Genomic DNA, 22,569 nt, shown 5'->3' with positions numbered 1-22,569 from the left:
TGGTTCGGCAGCCAAAGCAACGATCGTTATAGTTTTTCAGATTATCATGCAATATTCACGTGTGGAACCAGAGCAAGATCATACACAGTTTGCAATCAACTAAAGAAAGACACGCCCAAGCAGGGGCTCGAACCCTGGACCCTCAGATTAAGAGTCTGATGCTCTACCGACTGAGCTACCCGGGCTGTAAGGTTCTGTGCCCCTGCTAGTTTTGTTCAGCAGGCTGCATTCAGACAGGAGATTTTCTCCATATCCATAATGGGACAAACATGCATGCTTACCCCTCATCTGCTAATTCAGGAGTCCAGCTGACAAGTAGAGCAAGGTGTTGAGGGCTGGGGCTCAGTGTTTAGCTGCTGGAGGGAGGAGGAGGGGCTCAACTTTTATCAAAGCCCAGAAAGAGGAATGTGACTAAAGCAATATCACTACACAGCCCCAGAAAATGATGCCAAGATGAACTGGAAAGAAAATGGTAATGGAATTCCATCTTACCGTGGCCTAGATTTTGTAATGGCACTAACAAGGTGATCAGAAAACAAGACATACTTTAGCTTTTTCTTCTGCTACTAAATGGCCCTACTTTCTTCAGGCCCCAGTGGTTCGGCAGCCAAAGCAACGATCGTTATAGTTTTTCAGATTATCATGCAATATTCACGTGTGGAACCAGAGCAAGATCATACACAGTTTGCAATCAACTAAAGAAAGACACGCCCAAGCAGGGGCTCGAACCCTGGACCCTCAGATTAAGAGTCTGATGCTCTACCGACTGAGCTACCCGGGCTGTAAGGTTCTGTGCCCCTGCTAGTTTTGTTCAGCAGGCTGCATTCAGACAGGAGATTTTCTCCATATCCATAATGGGACAAACATGCATGCTTACCCCTCATCTGCTAATTCAGGAGTCCAGCTGACAAGTAGAGCAAGGTGTTGAGGGCTGGGGCTCAGTGTTTAGCTGCTGGAGGGAGGAGGGGCTCAACTTTTATCAAAGCCCAGAAAGAGGAATGTGACTAAAGCAATATCACTACACAGCCCCAGAAAATGATGCCAAGATGAACTGGAAAGAAAATGGTAATGGAATTCCATCTTACCGTGGCCTAGATTTTGTAATGGCACTAACAAGGTGATCAGAAAACAAGACATACTTTAGCTTTTTCTTCTGCTACTAAATGGCCCTACTTTCTTCAGGCCCCAGTGGTTCGGCAGCCAAAGCAACGATCGTTATAGTTTTTCAGATTATCATGCAATATTCACGTGTGGAACCAGAGCAAGATCATACACAGTTTGCAATCAACTAAAGAAAGACACGCCCAAGCAGGGGCTCGAACCCTGGACCCTCAGATTAAGAGTCTGATGCTCTACCGACTGAGCTACCCGGGCTGTAAGGTTCTGTGCCCCTGCTAGTTTTGTTCAGCAGGCTGCATTCAGACAGGAGATTTTCTCCATATCCATAATGGGACAAACATGCATGCTTACCCCTCATCTGCTAATTCAGGAGTCCAGCTGACAAGTAGAGCAAGGTGTTGAGGGCTGGGGCTCAGTGTTTAGCTGCTGGAGGGAGGAGGGGCTCAACTTTTATCAAAGCCCAGAAAGAGGAATGTGACTAAAGCAATATCACTACACAGCCATTTACCATTCCATTACCATTTTCTTTCCAATTCATCTTGGCATCATTTTCTGGGGCTGTGTAGTGATATTGCTTTAGTCACATTCCTCTTTCTGGGCTTCAATAAAAGTTGAGCCCCTCCTCCCTCCAGCAGCTAAACACTGAGCCCCAGCATTCAACACCTTGCTCTACTTGCCAGCTGGACTCCTGAATTAGCAGATGAGGGGTAAGCATGCATGTTTGTCCCATTTTGGATATGGAGAAAATCTCCTGTCTGAATGCAGCCTGCTAAACAAAACTATCAAGGGAGCGATACCTTACATCCCGGGTAGCTCATTTGGTAGAGCATCAGACTCTTAATTTGATGATCCTGGGTTCGAGCCTTTGCTTAGGCATGTGTTTCTTTAGTTGATTGCAAACTGTGTATGATCTTGCTCTGGTTCCACACGTGAATATTGCATGATAATCTGAAAAACTATAACGATCGTTGCTTTGGCTGCCGAACCACTGGGGCCTGAAGAAAGTAGGGCCATTTAGTAGCAGAAGAAAAAGCTAAAGTATGTCTCCTTTTTCTGATCACCTTGTTAGTGCCATTACAAAATCTAGGCTACGGTAAGATGAAATTCCATTACCATTTTCTTTCCAGTTCATCTTGGCATCATTTTCTGGGGCTGTGTAGTGATATTGCTTTAGTCACATTCCTCTTTCTGGGCTTTGATAAAAGTTGAGCCCCTCCTCCCTCCAGCAGCTAAACACTGAGCCCCAGCCCTCAACACCTTGCTCTACTTGCCAGCTGGACTCCTGAATTAGCAGATGAGGGGTAAGCATGCATGTTTGTCCCATTATGGATATGGAGAAAATCTCCTGTCTGAATGCAGCCTGCTGAACAAAACTAGCAGCAGCACAGAACATTTCAGCTTGGGTAGCTCAGTTGATAGAGCATCAGACTCTAAATTTGAGGGTCCCGGGTTTGAGCCCCTACTTGGGTGTGTGTTTCATTATTTTATTGCAAACTGTGTATGATCTTGCTCTGGTTCCACACGTAAATATTGCATGATAATCTGAAAAACTATAACGATCATTGCTTTGGCTGCCGAACCACTGGGGCCTGAAGAAAGTAGGGCCATTTAGTAGCAGAAGAAAAAGCTAAAGTATGTCTTGTTTTCTGATCACCTTGTTAGTGCCATTACAAAATCTAAGCTACGGTAAGATTAAATTCCATTACCATTTTCTCTCCAGTTCATCTTGGCATCATTTTCTGGGGCTGTGTAGTGATATTGTTTTACTCACCTTTCCCTTAATGGGTTTGATAAAAGTTGAACCCCTCCTCCCTCCAGCAGCTAAACACTGAGCCCCAGCCCTTAACATTTTCTTCTACATTCTAGCTGGACACCAGAATTGGCAGTTGATGGTAAGCATGCATGTGGGGTACAAGGCAGTTGCACAGGTCTGCGAATGCTGCTGGTGCTGCTATCATTTCTTCTAAGAAAGAGGTGGTATGGAAGAAGATTAACGAAGAGCAGAGGGCCCTGGATGGATACTGTGCAGCTACATTTTGACAAAATGACAGGACAGCAATCAGCAGCGGATGACTTTTCAGCTTCTGAAGTTGTCATGACCTAGAATGATGTGTTACTGACAATGTTTGTTAGGCATGGTATACCGTCCCATGAGTCACTACAGTAGACTTGCAGCAGCAACACCGCAATGCAGTCACCGAGTACAGGCTAGTGTCATTCCACTGGAGTATAATGGGAAGACAGAGCAGTTGAAGGGTAGCTGCCTTGTTGTGAAAGTACACCTTTAGTGACACCACTACTTGACTGTCACTGCGATAGAGTGAATGTCTCAAATGGGACATTTTCCTTCAAGTTGCTTGCTGAACGTATTTCTTTTGTCTGTTTGCCCCATTCTTTGAAGTGGATATTTAAGAACTAGGAGAAAGGCTCCTGTCTGAATGCATCTTGGTGAAGAAAACTAGCAGGAATGTTGATGCCTGAAGCCTGGATAGTTCAGTCAGTAAAGCATCAGACTTTTAATATGAAGGTCCAGGGTATAGCTCAGTGGATAAAACATCAGACTTTTAATTTGTAGGTCCAGGTTACAAGTCCCTGTTTGGGGGTGCGCTTCTTTAGTTCAGGGTAGCTGTCTTGTAGTGAAAGTACACCTTTAGTGACACCACTACTTGATTGTCACTGCGATAGAGTAAATGTAACAAATAGGACATTTTCCTTCAAGTTGCTTGCTGAACATATTTCTTTTGTCTGTTTGTCCCATTCTTTGAACTGGATATTTAAAGGACAACTATAGGAAATTGCATAATCACTGAATGACATACAAAAGTACTGGGATCTTTAGAAAGGGGACAATAAACATTAAATAAAAGAAAATGTGCAAGATATGTCATTCAGTCATGACAAACCTCTTTTTTCCTTTTTCCAATGTTGTCAGCGATTGTGTACTGATAAAGCTTGCCTTTACAAACAAAAGTTACTCTTGCATTTCCTGGAATATCCGACAAGTCGCCCATCAGTTTAAGTGAATTTTTCCATTGAATGCAGTTGTACACACCCACTATTCTAATTCTCATGCAGTACACTCCCACTCACTAATTATTCACATCTTCTTCATCACTTCCATTCAATTGTGCCCTTCTCTGTCCATAAATCTGTGCTTTGCCACAAGCAGGAACTTCTTATTCATTATTCTGATGCTGCGTGCCGTTCATAGGTTCATAGGTAAATACTAGGCTATCTGCCCTAGGACATTTATAAGCCTAGCCAGAGTGTATTTGGCTTCCACCTCCCTATTAGATTAGCCTACTGTGCCTCTGTAAAGTAGGTCACAGAAGGTACCCTTTTAAGATTAGTTTACTGTGCCTCTGTCTAGCAGGGACACAGAAGAGATCCCAGGGGTGAATTTGCGATTTCCCATCCACTTGTCTAGATTTCGCTTGAAGAGGTTCAGCAAGGGGGCTATGTCTAACATGAATTGGGATTCTATTCCAGAGTGAGGGGAGTCTCTGGGAAATGAATCTGTCCCTCCAGCATGTCCTATTTATTTTTGTGCTGAGGTTTAGGTCCCTGGAGCATGTAGCTCTAAGGGACATGGATTTTTTGAGGTGGAGCATGTCCATTAATTCTGAGTTTGACATGGCTTCGTACGTCAGGCATAGATTGCCTCTGAGTAGGTGGTAAGCAACTGAGTAGAGCTGAAGTTTCTTTAGTCGAGCTGCATAGGACATCTGTTTGTAGCCCATGATCCTCTTGGTGAGGTACTTTTGGGGTCTCTCCAGTTGCTGCAGGTGTCAGGTAAGGTACATCCCAAAAGGGGCATTGTATTCAATTATGGGCCTGATGAGTGACGAGTAGAAGGGCACAATGACCTCTCTTGATCTAGATGTAAACCCTTTCGTGATAAGGTGGGCTATATAGAAGGTCTTTCTAACCACTTTGGCAATGTGATTATCAAAGGAGAGATTACTATCTACGTTGGTCCCCAAATCTCTAATTACGTCTTCCATACTTAATGGATTACCACCTATGTGGGAATTTGTGGGCACCTTGTTTTTCCCAAAGGGGATGACTATGCAGTTTTTAGCATTTAGCTTGAGGCCGTGGCTCTGGCACCAAGCATCCATCTCTGTGAGACCCTTTTGGAGGATGCTTGTGTCAGCTGGAGATTTAATTATGGCCCCCAGTATGCAGTCATCTGCGAACTTTTTCAGCCATAATCCCCCTGTGTTAGCCTGAACCTCAGAGAAGTATATACCAAACAAGAGAGGTCCCAAAACTGAGCCCTGTGGGACGCCACTTGTAACTGGTTTGGATTCGGACATGGCACCTGCGATTCTGACCATGTGGGTTCTATCTCTGAGCCAGTTTGCAACCCATCTTGTGATATAGGGGCTGATATTTAAGTTGATTGTTTCCTTAATTGATCATTTGGTTGCTGTGGACTTGTACATATTGATAAAATACTGCAAGAGCTGCCTTTTCTGTGGTGGAATTACAAAAAAAAAGCACAGTAATATATACAAGTGTTTCTGGCTCCTGCTGCCTTATTTTATTTGGTGAGTTTTCTTAAATACATATTTTTTGGGGTTAATAAGCTTGTATTTATGTTGTGCTTAACAATTGTTTAGGATTTCCTAAAATACAGATCTGTAAAATGTAGACAAAAAGCAAGAGATGTAATTATTCACGGACTTTGCTACTTTTGACAGAGCAGTACTTGCAGAGGTAAAAGGAAAATCGACTAGGTGCATGTGATTTATAACTTTTTAATAAAATATTATCCATAAGTGACTCCCACTGCACAAATGGCACATTTTACACTGATTAAAAAGAAAGAAGGACTTCAGAGAAAAAACTGACTCAAAAACAGTTCAACTTTTTTTTCCTTTGTGCCGATATGGGGAAAAGTAATGTCCTTGAACATCTTTATAAGGTATTCTCTATATCATTATTATAGAGCATTTTCTGCCCGCTTGCTTTTAAAGCAGAAAAAAAATGTTGCTAGGTCTAAGGACTGATGGATGTCATCAACAAATATCTAGAGAGTACCTGAGAACCTGACCATATACCACATAACTTAGATGCCAAAAAACAGTGTTTACTAGTATGAAATTCCACCTGTCACAACTTAATGCACTGCTCTGACTACCACAGTTAGACATCAGTTCTTTTTCAAATAAATAATTAAATTAATTGAATGAATGAATGAATAAATATATATTAAGACAGTAAAAAAATAAGTTGATTTAATTGTTTTTTTTTTTTTTGTCATTAATTTATTTAATGTTTTAGGACAGGTAGCATAACTAATTGCACTCCTAATTTCTGCATAAAGTATTCTGAATGAATGAATGAATGAATGAATAAATAAATACATACAAATTTATATTTATATGTTGAGTTTTGTATTCATTATTTCATGTTAAATTAGCCTCTTCATGGACATATATACAGAAATGAAAGCCAACACTCATGACAGTGTGACATTTTATCAGGTTTTCAAATGAAGAATTGGTTCTACTGTGCTTAATCAAGAGACGTGCTTAGAAGCACTAAATAATACAGGACAGACATAAGGGCATAAGTAAATAAGTGCAGAAGTGGACAAGCCAATCACAAAGAATTTTTAAGCAGCTGGGTTTTTATGTACATGTTAAATTTATTCTCAGTCACTATATTTGCTAAATGGTTAATCTGAAGACATTACGGTCATTTTTTTAATGTATCATAACCAGGGTAATCCTATGGGCTAGGCTTGTAAAGGCTCCAGGGCCATTAGCCTAGTACACACCTATGAACCTATGAACATCAGCACAATGATTCATTAGATTATGTTTTTGATTTGTAAAACCTGCTCTCTGCCAGTGTATAAATGTATGTTCCTTTTTTTGTCAGCATTTGTTTTCACTGTGTACTGTGTTTTATTTTCCCATGTTACAAAACCTGATGAATGAATACCTATTCTTTATTATTTATTGTTTTGCCTTCACAATTTACTTTGTCCTACATAATGGCTCAAAGGGGTATAAAACAGATCAGTTTACATGACCAATTAACAAATAAATAAATTCAGAATTATTGTATACATCATTCCCGGATACATTCAGTGCTATATGAAATAGGAGACAAGTATCATTGAACAAGACACTTCTTATAACAAATATTGGTCTCCCAGTAGCAACATCAGACATGGTTTACACATTTACCAAGTTTCATATTACTGTATAAGGACAAATGTTGCAGTGTTTGAAATATGATCAGAATCAAATATCAGTTCATATGCGATATAATAGTGTACAATGCATGTGATTCTTAAATTGTTGTACAATGTTGTGTCTTACTCAGCCACTGGCTAGTAAATACAGACAAATCACATATCAAAATGTTAGCTAAGAATAGTGTATTACAAATTTTGCATTGAGTTACATGTGTAAAAGACAATGACAATAATTATACCATGCGAACATCGCAAACCCGACAAACGTGCATGCTGATTGGCTAATCCAACCAGTGTGCACATAGTAAATCCTACAAGAAACAACGCAAAAAGTCCGGTCGCTAAATATCATGTGGCGACAGCAAATAAACAGTAAAGTAAAGTAAATCTAATACCCAAAACACACAACAATTTAACGAAAACACAGAAAACTAACCAATTTCCATACTACACTCCTCATTCCCTCACCTCGAACACTAAAAAAATAAAAAGTCATGCAGTCGCAAATACATCACACACACACTACATAACCACCACTTATAACACAGTAAAACCAAGCATTCTCATAAAACCATTCACTTACCTATATTCCCTACAATACCTATACACAGACAACTCCAAAAATATACATACTAAAAACACACCACACATCCCTCGCAAAGTCAAAAACACACACCATACCGAACATCCACATCAGCATACATCTAATAAAAGCACATACAACACCACCATCTAGTGACCAAATAGTAAAAGTACATATTTTAAAAAAATTAATACAAATTAAAACTACACCACATTCAACATACCTATAACTACTAAAACATAACTACACGTTATAAACTTCTACACTGCTTAAACTATATTATACCAAGCACCACCTAGCCCTTTCCTAACATTTCCTGAAAAACTAAAAAATAACATGTATTTAAATTAAAACAGAAATAAACAATAAACACAAACTGAAAGTGTGGACTATTTTATCTCACAAAAAGTGGAAGAATACAAAAAATAGCAAACAAAAACATAAATAACAACAATACAAACATAATACAAAACAAACTAACACCTTGGTATAATAGCAATAACCCACTTCTGGGTGTGGGTAATGCTGAATTTACCCACGGTTGTCTTTGTTTCGTCCCTCGGGCTTTGCCCTCGGGACCAAACCACGCCAACCGTGGGTAAATCCAGCATTACCCACACCCAGGCGTGGGTTATTGCTATATTATACCATGACCCCCCCCCCAAAACGTGCACGCTGATTGGCCAGCGTGCCCGTTGTAAATCGAGTTATACTAATGGAAAAAGGTCCGGTCGCCCGGACCTTTTTCCATTAGTATAACTCGCTTTTTAAAACACTGTCTCGCTATGTTAAATGGGTTTAACATAGCGAGACAGCTTTAAAATAAGCAACAGAAATCTCCGTTGCTTATTTTAAAGCTGTCTCGCTATGCTAAACCTATTTAACATAGCGAGACAGGTTTTAAAAAAAAGCAACGGAGAAAGCAAGACCTCCGTTGCTTTTTTAGTGTTTCGCTATGTTAAATGAGTTTAACATAGCGAGACAGTTTTAAAATAAGCAACGGACATCTCCGTTGCTTATTTTAAAGCTGTCTCGCTATGTTAAACCCATTTAACATAGCGAAACACTAAAAAAATGCAACGGAGATCTTGCTTTCTCCGTTGCTTTTGCCCACAGCTCTGATGTACTGCGCAGGTGCGCAGTACATCAGAACTGCCGCGGATGACAGACATCTGCGGAAGGGCAGCAAACAGGCATTATACTATGCCATTATTTAAGAAAAGTAATAGTTTCTTTTCTTAAATATTGTCATGGTATAATAGCAATAACCCACTTCTGGGTGTGGGTAATGCTGTATTTACCCACAATTGGCTTTGTTTGGTCCCTCGGGCTTCGCCCTCGGGACCAAACCACACCAACCGTGGGTAAATCCAGCATTACCCACACCCAGGCGTGGGTTATTGCTATAATAGATCACATCTGTTTCATAAGTAATGTAAAATTAATTACAATAATAGTCTGAGCATAGTGCCAATAGCACTTGCTTAAAGGTTTCATTTTGGTACTTGTTTAAACTTAGCCACATTAGTGAAGGGGCAGCTGGAGAGATAGTACTGAAGGTGTCACTAAGCTATTGTTTCATTTTTGTGCTTCTGCATACTTGGGCATATTACTGAAGGGGTGAATGAGTCATTTTGCTGTTTTTGCCTACCTGCACATATTACTGAAGGATCCTTTGGTTTACCATTTCACATTCGTGGTTGTGCATGCTTGTACATAGTAATGAAGGTTGGTCACCTGTTTAGTGTTTCATTTTTGTGGTTGCGCATACATGGACATATTAATGAAGGGTCGCTTTGAGTTTATGTTTGATTTTGGTGGTTGTGATTACTTGGATGCTTACTTACTTGGGGTTGCTTAGTTACATGTTTGTTTTTTTCTGCTTCTGCATACTTGCACATACTACTCATGTGGTTGCTAGGGAATATGGTTACTTGAGTAAATGTCTCATTTCTGTGCCTCTGCTTACTTGTACAAATTACTGAAGGTGTCACCTGGGAAAATGGTTCATTTTGAGGCTTGCACATGCCAAAACATATTACTGAACAGATTGCTTGGATAATTGGTACTTTTTTACTGCTTGTGCAGATTTGGACTTACTACTAAAGGAATCGGTTAGGGAATACATGAGCACATTCGAACATATTACTGAAGGTGTCACTTCAATAAATATCTCATTTTGGTGTTTGTGCATACCTGGCCATATTACTGAAGGATCCTTATGGTAACTGTTTCACAGTTGTGCTTTTGCATGCTTGGACATACTTATGAAGGGGTCACTTGGTTAATGTGTCGTTATTGTAGTTATGCATACTTGGATGTATTACTCAAGGGTTATTTGGTTATATATTTCATCCTGGTATTTGTGCTTACTTGGACATACTAAGGAAGGAGTCACCTAGTTTATGTGCCTCTACATACTTGAACATATAACTGAAGTGGTTGCTGGGGTAACTGTTTTATTTTGGTGTTTCTGCATACTTGGACATATTTATGAAGGGGTCACTTGGGTAAATGTTTAACATTTGTGCTTGTACATGCTTGGTCTTTGTGCTTACTTGGACATAATAAAGAATGTTTCACTTAGTTAAATGTTTGATTTTTTAGCTTGTCCATACTTGGATATATGACTAAAGTGGTTGCTGGCTGTGGTAAATGTTTTAATGATCTGTTTCAGTATATTTGGATGTATTAATGAAGTGGTCACTTATGTAAAATGTTTCATTTTGTGCTTTTGCATACTTGGACATAGTATAAAAGGTGTCACTTGGGAAAATGGTTAATTTCAATGCTTGCACATGGTTAAACATATTACTGATACAATTGTTCATGGAACTGTTCCATTTCTTGTACTTATGCATAGTGGCACATATTAAATGAAGTGGTCACTTGGGGAACATGTTTCATCTTGTTATTTGCACATATACCTGAAGTGGTTACTGGGGATATTTTTTTTTATTTTTGTGTTTCTATATTACTAAAGGGGTCACATGTGAAAATGTTTCATTTTGGTACATGTGCATACTTGCACATATTTCTGAAGGGGTCATTTTGGTGTTTGTGTATACTTGGCTATATTAATCAAGGATCCTTAGGGTAAATGTTTCACATATTAGTGCTTGTGGATGCTTGGAGATAGCAGTGAAGGGGTCACTTGGTTATTGTGTCATTATTGTGGTTATGCATACTTGAACATATTACTCAAGGGTAGTTTGGGTATATGTTTCATCTTGGTATTTGTGCTTATTTGGACATACTGAAGCAGGGGTCACCCAGTTAAATGTGCCTCTGCATACTTGAACATATAAATTAAGTAGTTGCTGGGGTAACTGCTTTATTTTGGTGTTTCAGCATACTTGGACATATTAATCAGGGAGTCACTTGGGTAAATGTTCCACATGTGTGCTTGTGAATATTTGGCGTTTGTGCTTACTTGGACATATTAACGTAGGTGATTGCTTAGATAAATGTTTGATTTTTGTGCTTGTGCATGATTGGGCATATAACTAAAATAGTTTATGAGCTAAATGTTTTAATATTGTGTTTCAGCATACTTGTACATATTAATGAAGTGGTCACTTGAGTAAATGTTTCATTTCTGTTCCTCTGCATACTTGGACAAATTACTGACTTTGGAAAATGCTTCACTTGGATGCTTGCACATGGCTAAACAATTTACTGAAGTGATTGCTTTGGTAATTCTTTATTTTTTAATACTTATGCGTATATGGGCATATTACTAAAGTGGTCGCATGGGGAAATGTTTCATTTTGGTACACGTGTATAACTGTACATGTTACTGTAGGGGGTCATGTGGATAAATGTCTCACTTTGGTGTTTGTGCACACCTGACCATATTATTGAAGGATTCTTATGGTAAATGTCCCCCATTTGTGCTTGTGCATACTTGGACATAGAAATGAAGGGATCATGTGGGTAAATGTTTCCATTTGGGCTTGTGCTTGATTGGTGTTTGTGCTTACTTGGACATATTAAAGAAGGTGGTTGCTTAGTAAAAAGTTTGATTTTTATGCTTGGGTAAATGTCTTAATTTTGTGTTTCAGCATACTTAGACATATTACTTAAGGCTGGATAAATGTTTCATTTCTGTGTTTCCGCATACTTGGACTTATTACTAAAGCTGTCACTTTGGAAACTGGTTCAATGTGATGCTTGCACATGCCTAAACATTTTACTAAAGAGATTGCTTGGGTAACTGTTCCATTGTTAGTACTTGTGCATGTCTGGACATAACACTGAAGGGGTTGCTTGAGGAATTGTTTCATTTTCGGTACTTGTACATACATGGGCATATTAATAAAGGGGTCATCTGGGGACATGCTTCAGTTTTATTGTTTGTGCATACTGGGAGATATCTATGCAGGGGTTGATGTAGGAAATAATCCATTAGTGTGTGCATACTTGGTCATATTGCTATAGGGATCACTGGCCAAAATAATTTATTTTGTGTCATTGCAGTGATTGTTCATAACTGAGACAAACTGATGACAGGGTTGGTGACAGAAATGATTTGGTTTTGTGTCAGGGTATTGTTTTGTGCTTAATTGGGCAAACCACTGAAGGAATGGCTAATTCCATAATGATTCTTTGAAAAGCCTAATAGATAAGGCTCTTCTGACTGGTGAGTCAGCATTTACTGAGATCAGTTGATGGCTTGTCCTTGTGGATGGTGATGAATGCTTAGGTCATCTATTCTTCTGGGACATAAGCCTGTTTTGCATCTAATATTGAATGTCGTCTGCAGGGTGTTTCACAGGTACAGTTTCTGGTCTGGCAATAGTCAACAAGTTATGTTGACTAGCACAAGAATGCACTACTCTCAACCTTACATAGTGCTTTATGGACTTGTACATGGGACAGTTTGAGGCCAAATACACACAAATAAGTAGATTAGTGGAATGTTGACATGTGGGTGTGCCCGGAATGTGGGGCCTATATAGGTATCAACTTTGATTCTCCACTAGCAAAATGTCTCTGGCTCTGTATCTCACTAGGTGTTATCAGTCAGAATTAGTTCTTAGCATTTGGGGAGTATGGAAGGATAGTACTACTGGCTGTTATACAGTTTAATTTTGTAATTTGAAGGCAGGTGTGTGTGTGCGCACATGTGTGTGTGTGTGTGTGTGTGTGTGTGTGTGTGTGTGTGTGTGTGTGTGTGTGTGTGTAAATTAGCTTGAATCGGGTGAATGTGTGTGTGTGTGTGTGTGTGTGTGTGTGTGTGTGTGTGTGTGTGTGTGTGTGTGTGTGTGTGGAAATTAGCTTGAATCGGGTGAATGTGTGTGTGTGTGTGTGGAAATTAGCTTGAATCGGGTGAATGTGTGTGTGTGTGTGGAAATTAGCTTGAATCGTGTGTGTGTGTGTGTGTGTGTGTGTGTGTGTGTGTGTGTGTGTGTGTGTGTGTGTGTGTGTGTGTGTGGAAATGAGCTTGAATCAGGAGAATGTGTGTGTGGAAATGAGCTTGAATCGGGTGAATGTGTGTGTGTGTGTGTGTGTGTATGTGGAAATTAGCTTGAATCGGGTGAATGTGTGTGTGTGTGGAAATTAGCTTAAATCGGGTGAAAATGTGTGTGTGTGTGTGTGTGTGTGTGTGTGTGTGTGTGTGTGTGTGTGTGTGTGTGTGTGTGTGTGTGTGTGTGTGTGTGTGTGTGTGTGTGTGTGTGTGTGTGTGTGTGTGTGTGTGTGTGTGGAAATTAGCTTGAATCAGGTAAATGTGTTTGTGTGTGGAAATTAGCTTGAATCGGGTGAATATGTGTGTGTGTGTGTGAGTGTGTGTGTGTGTGTGTGTGTGTGTGTGTGTGTGTGTGTGTGTGGAAATTAGCTTGAATCGGGTGAATGTGTGTGTGTGTGGAAATTAGCTTGAATCGGGTGAATGTGTGTGGAAATTAGCTTGAATCGGTGAATGTGTGTGTGGAAATTAGTGTGTGTGTGTGTGTGTGTGTGTGTGTGTGTGTGTGTGTGTGTGTGTGTGTGTGTGTGTGTGTGAATGTGTGTGTGTGTGTGTGTGTGGAAATTAGCTTGAATCGGGTGAATATGTGTGTGTGTGTGTGTGTGTGTGTGTGTGTGTGTGTGTGTGTGTGTGTGTGTGTGTGTGTGTGTGTGTGTGTGTGTGTGGAAATTAGCTTGAATCGGGTGAATGTGTATGTGTGGAAATTAGCTTGAATCGAGTGAATGTGTGTGAAAATTAGCTTGAATCGGGTGAATGTGTGTGTGTGTGGAAATTAGCTTGAATTAGTGAATGTGTGTGTGTGGAAATTATCTTGAATTGGGTCTGTGTGTGTGTGTATGTGTGTGTGTGTGTGTGTGTGTGTGTGTGTGTGTGTGTGTGTGTGTGTGTGTGTGTGTGTGTGTGTGTGTGTGGGGGTGTGTGTGTGTGTGAGTGTGAAAATCCCCCCCCCACACGTAATACACCTGCTGGCAACAGGTGTTTAGGCTCACTGGTGAGAAGTGAAGTTGTATTCCCCAGCTGTGGTGAGAAGTGAGAACTGAAGTTGTATTCCCCATTATTGTTTTTGTTGTTTGTCCAGGTTTTTTGTGCTGAGGTTGACAGCTATCTAATAGCCATTAAGTTTCAGTCTTCCTATTTTTCAAACTGCTGATTTAGCATAGTGGTATGTTGCACTGACTATAGTGTATATGGCTCTAGGTTCAAGACATGCATGGTGGTAACACAGCATTTTATTCTAGCAACTTTCCAAAATTATACAAGCAATGTTGAAAATGTGTCCCTGGATTTTGGGTTTTTGTCCCCCCCAATAAATGTTGGCTTTTTCCAGATTTCTTGTGCTGCAAAGTTCAGAGATACAGCTGAGTGTTGAGTACATTTTACAAGGAGCTGAGAGCTGCAGGGGAACTAAAGTTTAGTGCTGCTTATGCTAAGGCGGCTTGAATTGTTAATAGCACAACAAGTAGTGCACTTGCTTTTGATGCAGAAGGCTGTGGGTTCTTCTCCCACAGTAGATAGATGCATTGCTGATAACTGGTACTGTGTTGTAAAGGGGGGTGGATGCTGTAGTCCTTTTTGGCGAATATATCTAGTAGTAACTATGAACCTGTTATCAGTTTGCCATCCATTCCCTATTGCAATATTACTAGCGTATCATTTTTTTAATGCAACATGGGCAATTTATTCCTCAAGGGCAACAGGCACTTTGTAGATGAAACAATGAAATATAAAGTTGTTTGCAGCAACCTCTTCATTAGTTACAGATTTCTTTAATGTGGAATTGTGTAGATGGCTTTTACTAGTTCAGAGATTGTGCATATTTACTGATACTGGTGGACTGTAGAAGTTTGAGTAGACTTTTATGATGGAAATGTTCTGAATTGGGCTATTTTGTCATTATTGGTGCATGCATTTTGTTTCATTGTTTACTGGAAAAAATGTTCAAAACAATAAATTTAAAACGCTGTCTAACAACTATACTGTATTGTACAAGGAATATAATTTAATACAATCAGGAAGGTGTATCAAAGAGCACATGTATGTTTCATGTGCAAGGGGCCTATGATTTGAAAACAGCCCAAAGTTAATCTTTATCTGCTACTGGCAAAATGTATTTTCTTTGAATGTGGGTTTCAAGGGCAAAGAAGTTTTAATGCTAAGTCTAGTTTCATTGTGAGACTGCATTGCTTTGTTTAGCAGATATTTATTGGTGTTTGTGCTGTAAAATGCAAAATAAAACTTTTCTGGTAAATCATTTAGGAATGAAGTCACTAAATAATGACAGACATTAAGTTTCAGACGTAATATCCTTCAGAAAAATGCATGCTAAAGCAAGATCTGTTATTCTATCAACTGTCTTAAGTTTATACAAAATCAATTTTTAGTACTGTTTTTATGTTCCCCCAATATATTTGGCCTTGTCCAGATTTCCTGCATTAAGAGGTTGAGAGGTACATGCAAATAAATCGCTTTATAGAATTAGGAATATCCAAACCTCTCAACTGTCCCCAATTTTGGCTCAAAATGTTGCTCTCCCCCTAATAATCCCTCTGCAAAATAGCAATTTTGGAAGAAAACGTGGAGGGTTTACAATTATAAATAACTGAAATGATCAGAGTTATACACTACTTTTATTTCAGAAATGCATGTAGAGTCTCTAATTTTGTCAGCTGCTCAAGTTAACAGTGCTCATATTAAAATGGTGTCCCTTCTTTGACAGGTTCCCAGCTGTATTGTCTGGCAATTTTATATTTTTGCATCACATTTTTGGTCAGTTTTTCATAAAATTGCGGTTCTCTGGCAAATTAATGGCAAATCATTAAAAACTGAAGTTAGAAAATAATGGCAGACATTTGAGTTTCAGATTTCATACCCTTCAAAAAAATTCATACTAATGCAAGACCTACTATTCTATTATCTTTCTAAGTTTATAAGAGCAATATTTAAAAAAAATGTCTATTTTTGGGCCTTTGCCTCAGTTTTATTTATGGGTCTGTTGCTCTGAGAGGTTGAGAGACGTGTATGTATGTGTGTGTGTGTGTGTGTGTGTGTGTGTGTGTGTGTGTGTGTGTGTGTGTGTGTGTGTGTATGTGAGGTAGGTAGCATACCTCTCAACTGTCCAAATTTTGCAGAATGTCCAGATTTTTGCCCCATATTTTTTGTCTGTTTTTCATAAATTTTGTGATTTTCTAGAAAATCATTGAAGGCTGAAGTTGCTAAATAATGACAGACATTTGAGTTTCAGACTTCACGTCCTTTAGAAAAATCCATACTAGCACAAATCCTGTTATTCTAGCAACTTTCTCATACTAGCACAAATCCTGTTATTCTAGTAACTTAAGTTCACAAGAGCATTATTTAATATCTGTCCCTGTTTATTTTAGGCTTTGTCCATATTTCTTGCACTAAGAGGTAGGTACAGGTGTGTGTGTGTGTGAATGAAACACCCTAGTTAGGGGTAGCAGGTGGTTAGTAATTTACTCAAGCTCAAAACCTGTACCTTAGTTACAGAAAACAAAAGCATGAATCCTCTACCCCAACTACCATGCTGCATTTTTCAAAGAACTGACTTTCAGGTTAATTTTCAATTCAAGGAACCGAGTTTGAGTGAATCTATATTATATTACTGAAGAGGCATTACAGCAAATATCTCTTCATTGACACTAAAAAGTGAACTGTGAATTACGAGAATGGCTGTAACTTGGCTGGGGAGAGAGGTAGCAGTTTGAGAGCTGTGAGTACAAATTTGAAAATCCTAGCTACACCCCTGGTTGTACACATCCTGTCATCGTCCAGTGTTTGTATCTGAGGCTTTGTGACAGTTTGACTATAACTTCAGCAGAAACTATGGCTTTATTAATTAATGGGATTATTGATTTTTATGACATAATCTGCCTGTTTACATATGATTGCAATGATTGCATGCTTGAGCTGAATATGAATGCATGGTCTCAAAAGTGTCATCACAACTGTAAGTGTTCCTGAGTTAAACATGGCTCTAATTAGTGAATATATGACATTGTGATATGTAGTGAGAATAGGGAACAGGTGGAGGAGACCCTGGAGAGATGGAGAGATGCTCCAGAGAGAAGAGGAATGAAGGTCAGCAGGACTAAGACAGAATATATGTGTGTGAATGAGAGGGAGGATAGAGGAATGGTGAGGATGCAAGTAGTAGAGGTGGTGAAGGTGAATGAGTTTAAATACTTGGGGTCATTAGTTCAGAGTAATGGTGAGTGTGGAAGAGAGGTGAAGAAGAGAGTACAGGCAGGATGGAGTGAGTGGAGAAGAGTGTCAGGAGTGCTTTGTGACAGACAAGTACTTGTAAGAGTGAAAGGGAAGGTCTACAAGAGGGTAGTGAGACCAGCTACGTTATATGGGTTGGAGACAGTGGCATTGACAAAAAAGCAGGAGTTTGAGCTGGATGTGGCAGAATTAAAGATGTTAAGATTTGCACTGGGTGTGACGAGGGTGGACAGGATTAGGAATAAGTATATTAGAGGGTCATCCCAGGTTGGAAGGTTTGGAGACAAATCCAGAGAGGCACGATTACATTGGTTTGGACATGTGCTGAGGAGGGATGCTGAGTATATTGGGAAAAAGATACTAAAGATGAAGCTACCAGGTAACAGGAAAAGAGGAAGGCCTAAGATAAGGTTTATGGATGTAGTGAGAGAGGACATGCAGGTGGTTGGTGTGACAGAGCAAGATGCAGAGGACAGGATGAAATGGAAACAGGTGATCTGCTGTGGTGACCCCTAACGGGAACAGCCGAAAGAAGATGATGATGATGATGATGATGATGCTTAGCCTGTTCTAGTGCATGACTGCTTTCCAAGTCTTTTATAATGGGAACAGTGCTATACTGTTACATTGTTTTACTGACCAAATGCAAAATTTAAGACAGGACGGCCTCCCAGCCGAAACGGCGTACCATCGTGCCATACAGCTTTGAGCCAGTATATACCGATGGGCAGTACAGTGTCCACCTAAACGAGCATGCAGATGCAGTAGTAACAGTGAGAAGGATGGCACATGTATGCCAGAAGCTGAAGACATGAAATGCTGCACATGCCAGTGCTGCCTACCAACTGCATGTGATAGTTTACTGCTGTGCATCATCAACCCACACAAAAGCCAAAATCAGTCAAATTCAGCCTCCACTACCTTGTATCACCATACATTCACTCTTTGAAAGTACTTGCCTGACACTGCATCTATTACACATCCTTCTGTGAGCCTTGTACATGTTCAGAGGTCATTTTCAATGGACTCAGTGGTCAAACAAGTACAATCAAGTCCCTGTCTACCACTCTGCATGTCATGAATATTCTCTTTAATAAAATGGGGGTAAGGCAATTAGTGGGCCATAGATGGATTATTTGATACAGTACAATGGCATTTTACCATACCATGCTTATGTTGTTGTGTCTTTTGGCTTTTTCCAGTTAGGGGTCGTCACAGCAGAACTCCGGTCCCCTAATGATTGGAAGTAGATTTTTACATGCCAGGTTGCCAGCCCTGACACACAACCTTCAATGAAGGTACACCCATGCGCACATGTCTCCATGCAGAAGACACTCTAGCTCAGAATCAAACCGGGCAGCATCTTACGGAGAGGTGACAACACTACCACAGCACCACCACCACCACAGATGCTACCATGCCATACCATGCTTATGATTGCTATATAATGTGAATGCATTGTAGTACTTGTAGTCCATGTTTTGCTGTAGTTATTGCACTGAACCAAAACAAAGTTAGTATGTGATGAACTTTTAAAAAACTGTGGGGAGCAGGAAGTAAAGTTCTTATGCAGTCATGTTTTCCAGGGAGGTTAGATGTAAAAAATTAAAAAACAGCATTGTAGATCAATGGCATTTGACAGTTGATGATATTAAGGTGTTAACTATTGGGCTTCTCTCTACACACACAACGGTTAGTTTAATTGCATGGTGCATGCACTGGCACTACTGAGTGGGTCACCATTCAGTGCATGTAGACAAATAACATAGTGTGCATTATATGAGTATAGCACTGCATCATAATCTGCACTGACTTGCGGTCAAAAATTTAGTGGGATGAAAGTGAGCATGCTCACCTTGTATGGGTGAAGAATATCTAGCACTCATAGCCGGCCTTAGGCATAGGCCAACTAAGCTGCCACCTAGGGTGCTGCTCTGGTAGGGGCACTTTTCCAGTATTTAATTGGTGTAGGTAGACCAAAATGGGGGCACCAGGTAGTGTGGTGGGGGGCGCCGTGGAGCCCTTTTGCCTAGGGTGCCAGTTAACCTAAGGCCGCTCCAGTACTTGAAGTTATAGCACTGCCTTTGCAGTTATAGTACAGACATTATGGTGACTGTGACCTTTTCCTGTTATGCAGAGTATACAGATTCATCTCCTACTGAGTATATGTCTTATGGATGTACGATAATAAAAAACTTGGTTACGGTCATCGAGTCATCATCCCCTCGTGTGTTATAAACCATATATGGCAAAGCTTCCCCTTGGAGGGGAATGATTACATTGGCTTTCAGGCATTTGATGGTTTCTGGGTGTTTCTGAAGTAGCACTTCAAGTTGAATGACAAGTTTCTGAACCAGTCATAAGCTTGCAAAAAGTTTAATTATTGATTCTGTTGATTGCATATTTCGTATTTTTTGCAGTGCATAGTGGAAATTGTTTTTATGTATTATAGCATGGTAGCACATATAAAAATGTTTTTTTTTTCTTCTCTAAGGCTGATATATTTATTTTATTTTTTATATTTATTTTACATTTGTTTACCAGGATGGTCTGATTGGGACAGTGCCCATTTTCAGCGGATGCCCAGGGAGAAACGTTTCAGTCTAAGCTTACATACAAATTATCACAATAAGTAATAGAAATTATAAACAAAACTGACAAAAAAATGAGTGTTAACACATTTACAGAATAAAAATGTAAAAACAAAAATATCTACACAGTATCAAATAGAACAATACTTTAAACACTTGAAAATAGACAAATATATGGTTAAACTTATATATGTGAAGGAACATAACATTAGTTAGGAAATTAAGTAGGGAGAATCACTTAGGCATAGTAGTGCAGAATTAGCAATACTTCCAAGGTGAGAGTTGCAGCTAGGAATTTAACTACTTATAGAGAAGTAGTGTTGTTAGAAAGGATATGTTAACAGAGTTAGTAGGTACAGCCAAATTGTACAAGTAATGCTAAGTCAATAATTACCTGGAGTGTTACATGTGCAAAGCCAGGATTCAAATAAGTGTCTTTTGAGAGATACTTTGAAGTTATTAAACTTGCATATGGAACTAATACTATGTGGAAGGGTATTCCAATTTTTTTTAGCAACAAAGTTAGAGCAAGGAGAGTTGCCTGCTGTATTGGATACTTTGGTTACTTGGAGTAAATCTTTGTTAGATGATCGAAGAGTACGAATATTAGAGTAGGGATGTAGAAGATTTTTTAGGGAAGGTATGTTGTCAGGATTGTGCATTATTTTGTGAGCCATTATTAAATGATTACAGTTCGTAATATGAGGTAGTTCAATGAAGAAAGATTTTTGAGGCATTGACAGCGATGGGTTGAATGTGTGGAATTTGTTGCTAATTTGGCAAGCTTATTATAACATGATTCTAATTTACTTATTTCTGACTTTTTGAGGTTGGTAAGTGTGGGGGATGCATATAAGAGTGAGGAGAGAAGGTGGGTTCTAGCTATGGCTATTCTTTGCAGCGTCTGCTAAGAATGTTTTGTTTCGATACATTGTTCCCATTTTCTTGTGAACCTTTTTGATTGTGTTAGAAATGTGTATGTCAAATTTTAGTCTGTTGTCAAATATGACGTCTAATAGTTTTGTTTGGGAATCTCGGAAAATCCGAGTATTATTACTGGCATTGATATAAAAGTTAGCTGGGAGGTTAGTAGGTTTAGATGGATGAAAGATTATAAGTTTAGTTTCATTAGGGTTGAGAATGAGTTGTGAGTTTGCTAGCCATGTTTCAATATCAGAGAAGGCTTTTTGTGTGACTGTGAGAAGTTGAGTTATTGTGGATGCTGCACATATGAGGGTTGAATCATCTGCGTATTGTATGATAGATGCAAGAGATGAGGCAGTATTAAGATCATTTATGAATATGCTGAAGAGTATTTCTTGTAGTGCATAGTGGAAATTGTATTTATGTATTATAGTGTGGGAGCACATATAAAAATGTTTTTTTTTTTCTGCTCTAAGGCTGATATATATATAAAAGTCAGAACTGTTGAGGAAACTGCCATTTTACAGGGAAACTCCTTTTTTGTGTGTCAGATATATAATTAAACAGTGTTAATAAACATGATGAAAACCTTCACATTGTCTGCTGATTTAGAACGTCCATAGCAAGTATGTGTAGTACAGGTTGCAAATTTCATTTGGGTTGCAGTAGTACATGCATGAATACGCCTGATGTTTGTTTGCACTAGTTAGAAATAGCTTACCAAACAACCAGTACAGTAGTACATGAACATCTTCAGACACATTACATTTCAAATGCACCAATTAAATATTATTAACTGAATATGACATCACAAAAATGATGACTTAAGGACATATGCCCTCTCCAAACGACTAACTTAATACTATCAAGACAATCTATTAAAATAATTCATTACATACAAAAAATGCAACAAATGTAAATGTTGCTAAAGTCAAAGTTGATTCATCTCTCAAGTGATTTAAGTTTCAAAATACATTTGAGACAACAGTGATCATTCAAGCCTGGGAGCAGAAAAAGCGATTGCCAAATCAACTCTTTTTCTTCTACTCTTAAAGACCAAGGACCATCTCTAATATCTTTTGTAACCTGTTCAATAACCAAATAATGGAACTGGTGACTTTGATTCTCTATAACATGGTTGTCTATCTTGCTATTTGTCAATCTTGCCAATGCTTCTATGTTGGTAAAACAGAGTGTCATTTTAAACATAGGATATATGAACATCAGAAATGATGCCGACTTCCCACTTTATCAATTTGATTATTCAAGTATTTTTGGCAGTATTGAAAATGCCTTAATTAAAATAAAAGACACTAAACTCAAAAAAATCAACCAGAGATATGAGGGATTAAACCAATGCCACCGCCTACCCTCTGCCTCCTATTTCGCAATCTGGCAATATTTATTTGTCGAAATATTCACGTCCATC

General features: G+C 39.1%; 3 non-coding genes across 3 annotated transcripts; all 3 read right to left on the bottom strand.

Annotated features, from left to right (window-relative positions):
• Positions 1–112: 112 nt before the first annotated feature.
• TRNAK-CUU lies at positions 113–185 on the bottom strand. Its single transcript has one exon. It is a non-coding gene; the product is annotated as a tRNA-Lys (tRNA).
• A 523-nt stretch (positions 186–708) lies between these two features.
• Positions 709–781, bottom strand: TRNAK-CUU. The gene has a single exon. It is a non-coding gene; the product is annotated as a tRNA-Lys (tRNA).
• A 520-nt stretch (positions 782–1,301) lies between these two features.
• Positions 1,302–1,374, bottom strand: TRNAK-CUU. Its single transcript has one exon. It is a non-coding gene; the product is annotated as a tRNA-Lys (tRNA).
• Positions 1,375–22,569: the final 21,195 nt, after the last annotated feature.

This window comes from Protopterus annectens, chromosome 10.part0, assembly GCF_019279795.1.
Source record: "Protopterus annectens isolate FY-2018-M chromosome 10.part0, PAN1.0, whole genome shotgun sequence".
NCBI lineage: Eukaryota > Metazoa > Chordata > Ceratodontiformes > Protopteridae > Protopterus > Protopterus annectens.
This window is presented reverse-complemented; position numbering and strand designations above follow the sequence as displayed.